The sequence below is a fragment of the Xiphophorus maculatus genome, chromosome 3, assembly GCF_002775205.1.
Source record: "Xiphophorus maculatus strain JP 163 A chromosome 3, X_maculatus-5.0-male, whole genome shotgun sequence".
Classification (NCBI taxonomy): Eukaryota; Metazoa; Chordata; class Actinopteri; order Cyprinodontiformes; family Poeciliidae; genus Xiphophorus; species Xiphophorus maculatus.
Genome location: NC_036445.1, coordinates 261,126 through 277,753, shown reverse-complemented (window position 1 = coordinate 277,753; position 16,628 = coordinate 261,126). Strand labels below are relative to the sequence as shown.

Below are 16,628 nucleotides of genomic sequence, written 5' to 3'. Positions count from 1 at the left end.
CGGTAGCCTGCTTGCTACTTGCTAATCAGTAGGTGGGATCAAAACACTTCGTTTCTCTCTCTCGCTTTTTTGTAACGAGTAACTAAACCACACATTGAAAATGTATCGGAGTAAAAGTACGCAATTAAGTTCGGAAATATAGTGAAGTAAAAGTGAAAGTCATCAAAAATTTTCATACTCCAGGAAAGTATGAAGTACTCCAACATATACTTAAGTAAAGTAGTGAAGTATTTTTACTTCGTTACTATACAACACTGGTGCAGACAGTGGTGGTTTCTGACATGGGCAACATGGGCAACCACCCAGGGCGTTATCTTGTTAGGGACGGCATGAGAAGGATTGTGGCACAGAGATGGAAACAAAGCAGAACAAAGAGTTTGAACTGATAATGATATTGATTACATTTATTTCAGCTCTAAGTATTTTATATCTAGGTGTTTTTATGGGAATGGGAATCTTTCAGATAAATTTAAAAAGCAATTTTGATCATATTTCATATTTTATTGTACCATGTAGCGCGGGGCGCTGGTCTTGGTCTTGTCTCGGTCTCAGGTTAGGTGGTCTTGACTACAACACTGACTTCTGGCAGCAATAGAGGAAGTGAAATATCTATCTAACATATTAGCTATTTATCTCCATGTTAACGTTATTAATGTTAAGTGGTTAATTGTGCAACTATCATCACAAGCTAGCGTTCTAAGTGAGTAAGTTGTGCCACTGAGCTATGCTAGCGCTACTGCATGCTAACAGCGTCAGGCTAGCGTCTTTGTGAAGACTCCTCACAATCTGAAGGATTTCACGCCTCACTGACTCCTAAGGGAGACAAATAAATAATTATTTACTTTTTATTTATTTGTAAATAAAGTTTAAAAAATTTACTTTTTACTTTTAATCACTTGCTGTTAGTTGATTTTTATGATTATATTCAGGGATGTTCCCCCCCACTGAGCTGCCAATCAAATCTTTTTATATTATATTTCCAGGGAGGCGTAGCATGTTTTGGCAGATAGCATGTTCAGCCTGGTAGGATAAATAAAATAAAAACATCACTTTGTGTTTCTGAAAACCGTGACTCAAATTAATTATTACACTGCTATGATAATTCATCAATTAAGGACTAGGGAGGTAATTTATCTTGAATAAATTCAACTATATATAGAAAGACACTAGCCTGATGCTATTAGCATGCAGAAGCGCTAGCATAGCTCGGTAGCACAGATTACTCTTATCTCACTTTCTGCTCCTCTATGGCAAACAGTTTTAACATTATAGGATGGGAGATATGTAGTGAAAATTAAATGATAGATATCTTAAAAGCAAATAATGACTAAACAAAACTAAATTAGAGATATCTTTATTTAAACAAAGTAAGCACAAACAAGTATGGCAATTACAATAGTGCAACTTTGTAGAGGCAGATTTAGAAATTCAAATACAAAGTAATATTGATAAAGAAAGTATAAATCAATAACATAATCACTAAATTAGCAACATGCATTGACGGGCAATTCCATTCATATTCCAGTCAGGTATTCATATGATTCAATACATTTCAGAGATTTGGACCAGGGGCCTCATGTATAAAACACTGTTCGGTTTTCACACTAAAACTTGGCGTAGGACAAATTTAGAAAAGTGAAAAGGGGAAGAAAACATTCAACCTGAATCAGCTCCAGTCTGAAGTCAAGATGTCAGAACTGACTTCATTGGATTTATTTCTTCTTAAAAACAGGCAGTGAGATTTTATTAAACAGTGTCACTGCTTTTAAATTGTTTTCTATTGTTTTACACTTGTGCATATGTTTTAATTAGTTTGATTTTGTAACCAGGTTGCTGTATTGCAGACTTCTGCCCAGGTCCCTGTTGAAAATGAGATCGAGATCCCAACGGGGTTTACCTGCTTAAATAAAGGAAATGAAACAAATAACAAATTGAAAAAGTGTGGCGCACAAAAAGCTCCAGATGTATGAAGCCGAGCTGCGATCAGACCTGCTCACCTTTAGAAATCCTGATTTGGGGAAACAGAGCAGCTGCTGCTCCGCCTGTCGCCTCCATAAATACATATTAATTGGTATAAATACCAGGAAGTCTGCCGCCATGTGAAGCCGTAACCATGGCAACGCCCTTGTTTGTAGCAGAGTAAGTATCTATAATAATAATAATATAGTTTATTTCTAAGTTGCTTTCAGGGCACATAAGGTCACCTCACAAAAATAAAAAATGAAAGAAAGAATCCTAAAGATCTCAGAGCAGACGCTGTTGGAGCAGCAGAGCGTTCAGCCGGGATTTCAATGTTTCTTCTGAATCCAGGAATCAGGAGCAGAAGTTACATTTACAGAGTCCAGATGATTTCTGGCTCCACTGGAGGACGACTGCAGCTGGACCGGTACCGGTACCGGTACCTGCTTTAAGTTCTGCTCAGAGCTCCAGGATGATCAGTCTGGATGAATCTAAACGCTCAGAAACCAGCAGATCAATCTGATCTCTGATCAATGGCTCCATGTTCTCCATCAGAGCCAAAGCTCCTCAGGTAGCGGCTCACCTTGGTGCAGCTACTGATATACCTGGGATTGTCTCCACACCTGATCACCTGATCAATAATCAAACTGTTTGATCAGCCCTGGTTTCTCTCTAGTGAGAATAAATAGATGCATTCAGACGATGAGTTTCATCTTTATGAGACACAAACTGAGCAACATGATTATTTACATTGAGGTTTTCACATCCTTTATTTCTCTTTTCTTTATTCTGTGTGTGTGTGTGTGTGTGTGTGTGTTAGCTTATTGTCTGAGGATAAATGTCATGGTTTAAACAGTAAAATATTAAAATCATAAAATCATGGGGTTTGATGCTTCCTGGTCTAAATAACGGAATCAGATTTCAGTGGATTTAGTGAGTTTTGACTCTTTCTAGTTTATTATTACCATGACAGCGCGGCTGTAGATGGTATGTGAAAGTATAATCTTTTTGCCCTTCAGTGTTGTCCACATGTGTGAAATTTCCGTATGTGAACAATAACATGCAGGGGGTTTTATTGATTAAATCAGAGCCTCACCAGCCACCAACCTCACCGCACGTCACTGCTCTCCACCATCTTGCCGCGTTGGCTTCCCCAAAATTCTTAATTCAGGTATCTAAAAATTTAACTTTGACTAGTCATAATTACATTCAAGATATCTTGCTTTGTAATTACGGGTAGGTGTCCCGTCAAATGACACATTCATCGATGTCATTTGAGATATCTTGACAGGAATTTTGACTCATCAAAAGGTAATTGAAGGTATCTGGAATTATTATTCTTACTAGTCAGAATGTAAATGCAGATATCTTAAATTACCATTGCAGAAAGTCAAAATGTAGTTTTGTCTAGTCAAAATGCATTTGTATGTTAAAACGGCTTGCCATACTGTCAGAGGCCAGTAAGTCCACCTCGCTGCAGCAAACAGGAAGGGGTGGGACGGACCGCTGGCGGTCTCATACCTTATTTGTGTGTTTCGAGGTCCCAAGATGGCGGAGTGAGAGCTGTTGTTTTTGCAGGCTCTAGTATACAGTTATTGTTTAGCCTAGATTTAATCCAAATTTTGTGCTTTAGCCCCTGTTTTAAAACATCATAGGTTTTTTTATTCTTAGTTTAACAACTTTTTGAAACCATTGCAGCCTTCTTATTCTTTTTTTGCCATCTGGGAATTTATCTACGGAGGTCAGCATGTCAGACTACAACCGGTCAGCTCTTCAAGAGGCTTGAGACGAAGATATTGTTGAAGACATTGAGTTGGTCGGAGCCTCGTCTGATCCTTCTGCTAAAGAACAGAAGGTGAACTGGGATCACACACCTATTGAGAACTAAAGCAAGAAGAAAATGAAGCTACAGGAGCCTGAACACAGCGAATGGAGAACTTAACACAAAGATGGACAATCAGACTGAAATATTAAAAACGCATAGAAGCTAATCCTGTCGCCATTGAGGTAAATAAGAAAGTCATATCAGAGCTCCAAGCTACGGTTAACCTTCTCAAAAAACAAAACGCAGCGCTGAGGATCCTGTGAAGACCAGGCTCGTTACAAGAGACGCTGGAACCTGATGGTGACCGGACCGAACCGGACCAGACTGCCCGAGAAAGACGACGAGGACGTACGGGAATCCATCATCGGGATCCTCACTAGGATCATTCCTGTCTGTGTGGATCGGCTGCGTGACTCGGTCCACGCCGTTCACAGATTGGGGAAAAAAGCTGGAGCCGCTTCGGCCAACGACCGACCCAGAGCCTCATCATTCAGTTCGGGATGCGAACCCTGCAGGATGAGGTCTGGAGGAAATCCAGGGAGGCTAAAGGCTGTAAAGAAATGCACATCAGCTTCAAGGAGGACTTTTCTAGGGAGGACAGGATCCCAGGGCCAAACTGTGGCCCCTGGTTCAGGGAGCCAGGATCCCAGGGCCAAACTGTGGCCCCTGGTTCAGGGAGCCAGGATCCCAGGGCCAAACTGTGGCCCCTGGTTCAGGGAGCAGAGAGAGGCAAACAGCAGACCTGAAGGAAGGTTTCGCCCTGATGGATAATCGAAGAGTGGACCCTGACTAATTACACACCATGTTCCTTTACTCCCACTGATGGTATATTATGTCTGTATTTGTTTAAAGGGCTATTGCACTATTTCATATAACTGTTATTGGCTACGTTCTCTCCTTCCTGCTCATCGGTCCTGAGTTTAGTTTTTGCACAACTACTGTGTTTATTTCATGTTATCTTTACTTTCACTTAATACTAGGGGTTTAAAAAATATTGTCAAACGTAAGGCTACTTTCTTTATTGCAAGGAGCAAAAGGCTAATAGTTTTTTCTGCAGGAAACTCACTCATCAAGTGAGGAGGCCAAATTCTGGAAACTTCAATGGGTGATCAGATTAATTTTAGTCATGGTTCGTCGCATTCAGCTGGGTTATGATTATGTTTTATAAATTCCCAGGTTCTTTGTTGGAGCATATCAGTGAATCCAATGGCTGCTGGGTAACGAATAGTGGAGATTGATGGAAATAAGATCATTTTGGTCTATATGGATATAATAATAAAGCCATGAATAGTATATTTTTTACTGACCTCGGAGTGAAGATAAAACAATGGAAAATAAAATATTCCACTGATCAGGTTATCTTAGGAGGAGATTTTAATGTAACTCCAGATGGATCCATTGATCGCCTGCCCTCTAGGGGGCAGCACCATATTTATCATGGTATTTTTGTAAATTTAATCTCTACTACAAATTAGACAGACTGCTGGAGAATTATAAATCCTAATATCAGACAATACTCCTGGTTCAACCCTTCTGTAAACGGCCAGAGCTCTGGGCTGGATTACTGGTTAATCCCTCATAATCTGGTCAATAATATTTCAAGTTGTGAAATCTCAGCAGCTCCTCTAACAGATCATTGTTCAGTTACCTTGTTTCTCTCTCTGAATAAATCTAAACCACCTTCAAACGTAGCTTGGAAGTTTAATAGTAATCTGCTGAATAATAAACTTTCTGTCCAGAAGTCCTGGACCTTAGTGAAGATATTTCAGTAATAGATCTGTCTCCTTTAAATAAGTGGGAGTGGTTTAAATTTAATGTTAGGACAACAGCAATAAAGGCAGGCAAAAGTGCTTCAAAGCTCAGGAGACAGAAACAATCCCAAATTATTAACTCTCTATGTTCAAAATCAGTTTTAATGTCTGAAGATCTGAGTCAGCCTGATGCTTTAAATCTCAACTAGATGATGTTTTTCTAGATAAAGTAAGGGGGGCTTTCATTGGCTCCAGGGCTCGATGGATTGAAGATGGTGAAAAAAAAATCTTCATATTTTTTTTTTAATCTTGAGAAGCAGAGACAGTCCAAAAAGATTCAGAAACTAATTATTAATGGCAGCATCACTGAAGACCTGGATTTAATACATGAGACATTTTTATAGTGATCTTTATTGTTCCCAGTATTCAGAATCCAATTGCCAGTATTTTTCTGATGAAATTCAGGAATCTGTTGAAACAATTAATTTTAAAGACCTTATGGAAGATGAATTAATAATGGAAGAACTTGATGAAGCAACAAAGAGTAAATCTCCAGGTCTGGACGGTTAACCTCTGAATTTATACTTTCTTTTGGAAAGATTTACCAAAACTATTATTGAGGCCCTGCTGGATGCATTTCAAACAATAATCTCTCTCCCACCATGAAACAGGTCTGATTACTCTGATCCCCAAAACAAAGATCCTTTATCACTAGACAAGTGGAGACCCATCACTCTGTTATGTATGGATTATAAAATTTTAGCTCTTGTTTATGCCAATCGCTTAAACAGTGGATTATTATGATTATTAATGAATGCCAATCAGCGTTTTTAAAGGGAAGAAATATCCATCATCACACTAGACTGATTTTTGATATGATTGATTATCGTAGCTTTATTGATGGTGACAGTTTTATTTTATTCCTGGATTTCTTTAAGGCTTTTGACTCACTGGAACACTGCTTTATAATAAAACACTAAAATATTTTGGCTTTGGGGAACAATGTTGTAATATAATCAGATTATTTTATAGTGATATAAGTAGCTCAGTTTCCCTGGGAACGAGTTTGACCCCTAGTTTCTCTGTGTGAAGAGGAATCAGGCAGGGCTGCCCAATTTCACCTACATTATTTATATTAACTACTCAAATGCTACCTTACTAATTATGAACAATTCTAATTTGCACAGTATCAACATTTTTGATAAGGAATTCAAGATAAGTCAATTTGCTGATGATACAACAATTTTTCCAAGAGATAAAACTAAGGTAGACATTGAGCTAAAATCGATTTTAATCTGGTTTGTCTCAATATTGATAAATGTGAACTTCTGCCGATCCAGTCCAGCTCTGAGAGTCTGCTGCCTCCATTACAGTTAAATCTGAAGTTAAATATCTGGGAATACTGATTTCAAAAAATACTATTAGAAGAGAGGAGGAAAACATTGGAAGTTGCTTGGATGGCATGAAGAGATCCTTGAGTCTTTGGTTCACTAGAGATCTGACTGGTTCTGGACCAACTCTTCTGTCCAAAGCTGAAGGAGTGTCCAAGTTAATGTATCCATGCCCTTCTGCTTGTATCTCTTACAAGAATATTAAGAAAACCAATTTAATAATCTTTCAATTTATCTGGAGGAACAAAACTCACTATTTAAGACGATCTCATCTTATTAAAGATTATGATAAAGGAGGAATTAGAGCCTTGGATTTTGAGGCTCTGATTGGTTCATTTAGAATAAATTGGCTGAAAAACTATTTGTCTCATTCCAACTCAATGTGGTTTCATATCCCTAAATCTATATTTAATAAACTCGGTAGCTTGGATTTCTTGCTTAAATGTGATTTTGAATTAACCAAGATTAATATTGCACTGTCTAATTTTCACAAGCAAGTTTTACATTTTTGGAAAATGATATTTACCCACAATTTTGCCCCACATGGATCCGTTGTGTGGAATAACAGATCAATATTAATAAATAGAAAATCTATTTTTAAAACTGACTGGTATGAAAAAAGTATTTTATTTGTAACTGACTTAATGGATAGTATGGATAGTACTTAATGGTGTTTTGTTAAATTATAGAGATTTTACCACTAAATTTGATCTGAGCTGTTCTTGTAATGAATATGTAAAAGTATGTAAATCTATTCCTGTAGCTCTGATCCATCTCATCCAAAACAGCTTCAGATATTCAAATGTTATTTCATCTTTACCCAAACTGAAAACTGGAGAATATAGTGAGACTGATAGAAAGTGCAATAATGTTCTGCTTGTGACGGCCTTCAAATCTAAATTATTTAATGATTACAATAATAATATCTTGACAACAACCAATCTGTCTATTATAAAGAATTTGTTCTCCCAGTATGTAAAATGGCCGATTTCACCAACGGTTAAAGAAACTCACTTCAAAATCTCACAATTTTTACCCAGTGGCTGAATTTTTGCACAAAAGATTTAAATTTGATTCAACATGTTATATCTTTAGTGAATGTCCAGAAGAATCATTAATCATTAATCATCTCTTTTTTTCTGTCCTTTTTCTTTTAAACTATGGAGAGACATTAAAAACTGGTTGTCCCTTTAAACTGAAGCCATCCCAGAGATAACCATCACCCACATATTGATCACCTATGTTGATGGCCTTGATAGTCAAATATCTGACATGGAAAATATTGTCTTCTTGCTTATTAAATATCATATACACTGCTGTAAATGCAGAGGTTTTACACCTTGTTTTGATTTTTTTCTTAACCAATTTAAATTGTATTACACCTCATTGCAACATTTGAAATCTATTTCTGCAAAACAAGTAACTGCCAGTATGTCTACTTTTCTTTAGTTTTAAATCTTGCTCTATTGTTATTCATTTGCCTGTTTATGTGCTTGTCTTTATTCTTAGCTCCATGTTTTTTGTTATTTTTTCTACCTATGTTGCAATGTTCGTATACCTCAACCAGTCTTTGTATACTGTTTGTTTAATAAAAAAACAAAACAAACAAACAAAAAAAAATACCTTATTTGTAAATATGACCATTGCACTCCGGAAGTGAAGGAGCGCTATTTTCTATATTATCCATGTTTTCCCGTTTTTATTTTCTTTTGAAATCTGTGACATATCTTCATTTTAGGAAGGATTTTCACTCTCAGCATTAATTTGAACTTCTCTCTTTTATTTACTTCAGCACAGCTCACAGTTTTTAACAAATTCTGTAGCTTTCTGTGAACTTCTAAATCTGCTCCTTAGTTGCACCTTTTTGGGTCTAATTGATGCCTCTAGTGGCGTGGGGTGGTAACACAACTAATATAGTTACATTACTAAATGATAGCCCCCCAGTCGAGTTCCTTCTCTAAGCCAGGCCGAGATATGTGATTAATGTGATTGGCTGAAACATGGGGGGTTCGTTCATATGATTGGTTGAAACAAGGAAGCTATCTCATTGGTTGCTGATCATCCAATCAGATAGACTACTTATAAAAATAAAAAATAAAAAACATTTGTGGATTGAGAAGCAGGGGAGTCTCAAAATTCACACACCAATGTAGCAACTCAGGCAAGCAGCTTGGAAATGAAGAGATATTTTTGTTATACAAGTGTGGATCTCCTCCTGTGAATTTGTGAATTATGAGACAGTTTTAGCTCCAAAGAGTGGCGCCACAAGTTTGGAAGGAACCAGTTTCATCCTCTCAGAGGTTCCGTTCGGTCTGACCCGGATGGACCCCAACGGAACTTCCGGGAAGCTAACATGTCTACCATTACGTCAGAGGTGAAGGTCAGCAGAGCGAACCGAACCGGTAGGTTTCACCAGAACCAGTGAGGCCAGCCACCGAACCAAGTGGTACAGGTGGGTTGTTTGATTTGTTCCACCGGTATTCAATTACCTGGCGTTAAGGGTAGGAGCTTGTTAGCATCGAAGCTAACTTCCATGTAGCTGTTTTATTTCTAAATATTTGCATAATTATTAATATGATACATAAAATAATTAAAGCTAAACATTATCTTTAATGATTAGCTTTGACCTAACCCTGGAATAGGAACAGAAAGCGTCGGTTCCGCCCCGCCTTGAGGGCCGGAGACGCCGGCAGACCGACCAGTGTTAGCGGCGCCGCCATGCGGGTCGCATTCAGACCGCTGCGCGGTAAAATCCGGCTGGTTCGGTGAGAATGAACCCAGAACCACACCGGTTCTGCTGGAACAAACTAATACTCATTACCACAGTACACCTGACCCATGTTCCCGCCTTCCAGAACCAAATAGAAACCAGACCCAGAGCCATTATTATCCAGAACATTTAGGAATTATTTAAATAATGATAAAAAACCGAACACTTATCAATGTTTCTATGTGATGAATGGAGGATTATTGCTACCGCCAGGAGGCGCTGTTCTGCTGTGTTTATCTCAAATTAAGACCTGAAAAAAAAGTGAGAGATTTCAGTTTAATGTTTAAACAGAACCAGCTCCCGGTTGCTCTATTCAGAACCCAGTAAGACCCATCCTGACCAGAACCATCAGAACCAAGGTGAGATGGTGAAACATGGAGGCACAACATGGCTGCCGTCCATCTCTAAACGCTTTTTAACTTTCTCAGGCTCTTTGCTGTGGACTGGAGCTGCTTCAGTTTCAGTCCAGAGAAGTTGACCTCTGACCTCTAAGTCACTGAAGGTACAGTTCACTATAAGTGGAAAAGACTCACTAATAATATTACTCATAATATTAAAAACCTTTGAGGCTTTTCATCCAAAATATAACCATAAAGTGTGAATAATAATAACCCCACATGGTTATGTAGTGCAGTTAGGGCCAAAAGGTAGCTACACACACACACACACACACAGTTATTATGCTAGCTGTAGTTTTAGGATTCATTTTATTGTTGAACAACTACAGTGCTCTGTCAGTCCAAGATGTTAATAACCTCTCAAACCTGAATATTTAAGGAAGCAAAAGTGAGATCTTGTCTTTTTTAGGACAATATCTATGTGTGCAAGATTATTGGGCAACTATTAATGTGCAGAATTATTATGCAACTGAATTAAAACTGAACATTTTCCCATCTGACTTGTTTATTGTCATCCGTTAAAGCTAGAACAGTGGTTCTTAACCTTGTTTTGAGGTTCCGAACCCATCAGTTTCATATGCGCATTCACCGAACCCTTCTTTAGTGATAAATAAAATATATATTTTTTTCCAAATTCACGACATACTGTAGGTATGAACTCACAGCAAGTTACAGTGTTACTTTATTCTGGCCCCCCAAAAATATTTTGGCCCCATGAAAGAATTTCAGCCCCCAAAATATTTTTTTACTATTTTACTAATTAAAAATACATTTGGATTTTTTTCAAAGGATTAAAATTTTTTAATAACTTAATTTTTATTTTATTTTAAATTTAGTTTGTTTTTTTGTCGTTTTGAATCCACAAAATACTTTTTTGGGGCCAGAATAAAGTGTTGCACAAATGACATACCTGTAAATCAGTGAGACTTCTGCTGTTGTCTTTGGGAGACCAGTTCAGAGAGGCGTGGCTTCAGAGAGGCGTGGCTTCACCTTGGCAGGTGCGTCTTCAGAGCAAAGTCTGTTCATTTTCTTCTTCTTTTGCTCGACATATTTAGTATGGATTAAAATATTAAGAAAGAAACCACGCGACGTACAACTACGACAGCCGCTGATACTTCGCTCACTAAATGCCCCGCAGCCCTGATTGGCCGAGCAAAGTAACATGATCCTCTGCAGCCAGTGATGGCCAAGCGGGGCGCGTCATCATGACTTTACACAGGTGTGTCTTTACCTCCGCGGCAGAGGCTCCGCCGAACCCCTGAGACCGACTCACCGAACCCCTGGGGTTCGATCAAACCCAGGTTAAGAACCACTGAGTTAGAATAATAAACATATAACTCAAAAATGACAAACATTTCTGACATTTAAAAACTAAATCAGTGACCAGCATCGTCACCCTTCTTTTCAGTAACAGTTATAAGCCTTCCCTTCATGGAGTCTGCTGACAATCAGCTTTTTGTGCAGCAGCAGCCACAGCCTCCCAGACTCTGTTCAGAGATGTGAACTGCTTCCCTTCACCATAAATCTCCAGCTTAAGAAGGGCCACAGGTTCTTTAGGGGGCCACTTCATTATTCTTTCATCTGTAAGGCCTTCACTGCCTGGCCACATAGTGGAGTGACACATGTGATGGAGCATTGTCTGCATAAAGATCATGCACAACCACTGCTTGAAGAAAGTGTTTTTAAAAACTGGCTTTAGGTTTGGGACTTTTTGAGTCCAATTAGCTCGTCTTTAATAATAGCAGCCCGTACCAGTACCCCGCCTCCAGCTTGCAGGCGTCTGATGTGAAGTGGAGTTCTGTGCCCAGTACTGATCCGGCCGTGGGCCCGTCCATCCATCTGGTCCGTCAAGACTCACTCTCATCTCATCAGTCCATAAAACCTTTGAACAACCTGTCTTCAGACTTGTCTTGGCCCAGTCTTGATGTTTCAGCCTTCCTTACCTTGATCATTTCTCTGAACATCTTGTACTTGTCCAGGTACGACGGCACTGAAGATAACGGGTTCCTGTAGCTTCATGTTTAATTCTTCTCAAATCTTTACCAGTTAATATGCTTCTTTTTTTCTCAACATGTTTCTTGTGACCCTGTTCGCTATTTGCAGCAAAACATTTGATGGTTCTGTGGTCACACTCCAATATTTTAGCAGTTTCAACAATGCTGCATCTCTCTGAAAAACCTTTTAGTTTTGGACTTGTCAGAGTCACTTCAATCTTTATTTTGGCCCATTTTGCCTGAGGAAAAGAAGCTGCCTAATAATTGACGCTCCGCCCCCATGCTGACGTAGAGCAATCCTCCCCTAATCATTCCAGGACATTTGTCAGCAAAAGCGTTGCAAGTACACGCCCCTTGTCCACAGGAACTGACCTCCGACAACATTGACAGTATCTATCACAGAAAACACGCTTTTGAGGAAAATAATAGATAATCACGGTCCAAGTTGTCAGTGGGGATAATGCAATCCCAACAGCCGTTACCCAGAATGTGTAGAGGGAAGAAAGTAATTTATTACCTTTCCAAAACCAAAAAGGAGTCTGGAATAACTCAATCATGGATCAGCTGAGAGAAACTGATGGACGGGAACTACCTCGTTATTCAGGTAGTAAACATCCCGTTTTTTATCCTGACCACACTGATGGTCAAATCAAGGCCTGCAGCGATTCATTAGCCAAATAACTAAACACAATAAAGAAAACTGTACTTAGGAATCCCCTTTGTCATGAATTCTGTTTTAACATAATATATTCGTATTACTAACTGATATATTATCTGGAAGTAATCTGGCTAACGACTCCATGCTAACGCTAACGGCTGACGGCTAAGCGTCAAATAAACACAAGTCGGTTAAATTAAAATAATGCTAACCATCTAATCATTTCCAGATCAATAAGTGAAGGTAGTTATTCTGGATTTTATGTGTGTAGATTCCAACAGTAGCTCTATGGCAGCATGAAACTCAAACTACTGCTGTACGGACATTTAGACACCGTTTCATGCTACTGTTTATTTCCAAGCCTTTTCCTGAAGGCAGATTTTCACAAGCCGGTTTGATTTTAGTCATTATTCACCACTTTATACCTGCAAAATGTTCACACTCACACCAACCAGACTTGGTCCCTCATCGTTTTTCCTCTTGGCCTTTATCGTTTATTTCTCGTTAGTTCCCGCTAAAAACCTCACAGACCTGACCTGGGACTAGTTACAGAATTTTATTGCCTGCAGTCTTTGCCTCAGTGTTGGTTTCTAAGGAAAACATGACTAAAAAAATGTCTTTGGCAACACCTGGAGGTCCGTTACGTCTGCCATAATAACAGTTTGTTTGTTGGAGGACAGCTCTACTTCTGCGAGGGGGCGGAGCCTTTATGAACATGTTGATACCAGGAGTTGGTCTCTTTAGGCTCCGCCTCCTCATTATACAAATACACATCAGATAGGTTTATATTCAATAAGCATTCAAGTTTATGCTTATTGCTAGGAGTTGGAATATATATGTAATAGAGGTGTGCTGATCGATCTCCGCCGATCATAATCGGCCGATTTCCATTGAAAAGTGTTTGATCAGTGATCGGCCTCATGGATGATCGGTATCGGCAGCAATAAACCTGATCGGAGCCTACCTCCATTTTGAAGTTTTTCACAACTCGGCCAGGATCAGAACCGGTACCAGCGGACCCTGTCCAATGGATGTTTGGACCGGGTCTGAGCGTCCTCACGTGTAGGTTCTACTCAGGTCGGGTTGGGTCCGTGTTGCAGGGTAGATTCTGGTGAAGCGGCTCGCCATGATGTTGGTTCTGTTGCTGCCGGTTCTGCAGGAGAACTCGGCTTCAGAGGCAGATTCTGATGGAGCCGGCCCGGCCCGGCCCAGTGTACCTGAGGAGCACGACGACGGTTTCCCTGAACGAGCGGTGAGATCCAGAACCGATCCAGGACCGACCCAGAACCAGCTGTGCTCTGACGCTGCGTGTCCCTCAGCTTCTCTCAGCTACTGATGACCCGGCTGACCCGACCCGGCAGGCCCGGTTTCAGGAGCCGCAGGAGGAGAGCGGCGCTGGTTCAGGTGAGCCGAAGCTCCGCCCCTCAGACCTTTCAGTTGGACCGGATCTGGTCTGGTTCTGATCCTGGGGTCTCTGTCTCTGTGGTAACAGTGTGTCTGATTGGTCCTGTGTGCATCAGGCTCCGCCCACCTGCCAGAGGAGGCGGCTGCGTGTGAGGGGCAGCGTGTGGACCCGACTGGGGGGTCCGCTGCTGACCCGCGGGCCGACCCGACGGCGCTGGTTCTGGAGGCGCCCCGGGTTCTGGAGCTTCAGGAGGAAGTACACCTGGAGTGGCAGGTGCAGCGCCCCCTACAGGAGTGAGTAGCAGCTGAGCTGCAATCAAAGCTTCTCATGTGACGTCACTGACGGCCATCTTGGTAGGCACCGTAACCAACCGTCATGGCAGTTGCTATGGAGTTACTATGACAACAATAAACGAGCTCTCTCCTCATTCCCAACTTATGAACTAAATGAGCTCCTTACAGATATCACTGAACTAGTTTCTGATAAATATCATCAATATTTATTGCTGAACTAGCACCATTAGCTTAGCTTAAAAGGCTCAACAGCCTGATAAAGTAGGCTGGTTCTGTTCTGATTCTGTTCTGGTTCATGTCTCAGGAAGGTGGAGTGTCTTCAGTCAGAAGCTTCTTCAGAGTCACTATAACACAGACTGCTACAGGAGATCCTGCCACCAGCCTAACCTAACCCTTTGGGATTAATAAAGTATTTTTGAACTGAGCTGAATTGAATTAGCTGCTAGCTAAGCTGACGTGTGGCCGCGGTGTCGCTACGTGTACAGCGGTGTCGCTACGTGTACAGCGGTGTCGCTACGTGTGGCCGCGGTGTCGCTACGTGTACAGCGGTGTCGCTACGTGTGGCCGCGGTGTCGCTACGTGTACAGCGTGTCGCTACGTGTGGCCGCGGTGTCGCTACGTGTACAGCGGTGTCGCTACGTGTACAGCGGTGTCGCTACGTGTACAGCGGTGTCGCTACGTGTACCGCGGTGTCGCTACGTGTACCGCGGTGTCGCTACGTGTACCGCGGTGTCGCTACGTGTACAGCGGTGTCGCTACGTGTACAGCGGTGTCGCTACGTGTACAGCGGTGTCGCTACGTGTGGCAGCGGTGTCGCTACGTGTGGCCGCGGTGTCGCTACGTGTACAGCGGTGTCGCTACGTGTGGCCGCGGTGTCGCTACGTGTGGCCGCGGTGTCGCTACGTGTGGCCGCGGTGTCGCTACGTGTACAGCGGTGTCGCTACGTGTGGCCACGGTGTCGCTACGTGTACAGCGGTGTCGCTACGTGTGGCCGCGGTGTCGCTACGTGTACAGCGGTGTCGCTACGTGTACAGCGGTGTCGCTACGTGTACCGCGGTGTCGCTACGTGTACAGCGGTGTCGCTACGTGTACAGCGGTGTCGCTACGTGTACAGCGGTGTCGCTACGTGTACAGCGGTGTCGCTACGTGTACAGCGGTGTCGCTACGTGTACAGCGGTGTCGCTACGTGTACAGCGGTGTCGCTACGTGTGGCCGCGGTGTCGCTACGTGTACAGCGGTGTCGCTACGTGTACAGCGGTGTCGCTACGTGTGGCCGCGGTGTCGCTACGTGTGGCCGCGGTGATGGTTCTAGTCAGCAGAACCTCGTTATTCAGTTTGTCCGTTTAAACGTTGCTGGTCTGCAGCCGTGGGTTCAGGTGGAGGCCCTCTTCCTGCTCTCCAGGTGGTGAGTGATGGCCGGCGGTCAGAGCAGGCCGTTTCCTCTCTCCCTGATACGGTTAATTCCCACGGCAGTCATTTTGGCAGCAACAATATATTCTGTTTTTGTTCCTCTTGAATCCTTGGACCATCTGTGCTTTGCTCTGCAGTTCAGTGGCACAGATCACTTCCAGTTCAGACTCTTTATAGGAAGGAAAGCACCGTCAGAGGTCAGAGGTCAGATACAAGCCAGGCTGGCGGGTCGGGGCCTCAGACCAGCAGGGGGTCTCTTGGACCCAACCGGTCTTCTTCTCTGCTGCTTCTCCACAGGACGGGGGATCCCGCTGAGTCGGCTGGGACAGCGCCGCCTGGTGGAGACATCGGACCTCCAGAACCAGACTGAAGGTCGGTCCAACTGAACTGTTCAGAACTGAACTGAACTGTGATCCGTTCGGTCCATCATCTGCAGAACCTTGATGCATCTGACCACTCATCACCTCTGTTCTGTGATAGGAGGGCGGGGTCGCACGTTACGGAGGGGCGGGGCCACGGCCTCAAAGGGGCGGGACTTTGTCCCAAAGCAGCAGCTGGATGCTGAGCTGGATGAGTACATGTCTCTGTCCAGAAGCAGGCTGGACCGGCAGCTGGACGACTACATGTCCATGTCCCGCAGACGCCTGGACCAGGAGATGGACGAGTACATGCTGATGGCAGGCCAGTGTCTGGAGGACTGAGGGGCGGGGCCTGGTTTTATTTTCTCTAAGCAGCAGAGATCTGGCTGCTGATTGGTTCCTGAGCTTCAGGTCT

At 42.2% G+C, this 16,628-nt stretch overlaps 1 long non-coding RNA gene across 1 annotated transcript; it reads left to right on the top strand.

Annotated features, from left to right (window-relative positions):
* The first annotated feature begins 9,184 nt into the window (after positions 1 to 9,184).
* LOC111608189 lies at positions 9,185 to 14,149 on the top strand. The gene is made up of 3 exons (XR_002752579.1): positions 9,185 to 9,378; positions 13,906 to 13,998; positions 14,066 to 14,149. It is a non-coding gene; the product is annotated as an uncharacterized LOC111608189 (long non-coding RNA).
* The last annotated feature ends 2,479 nt before the right edge of the window (positions 14,150 to 16,628 follow it).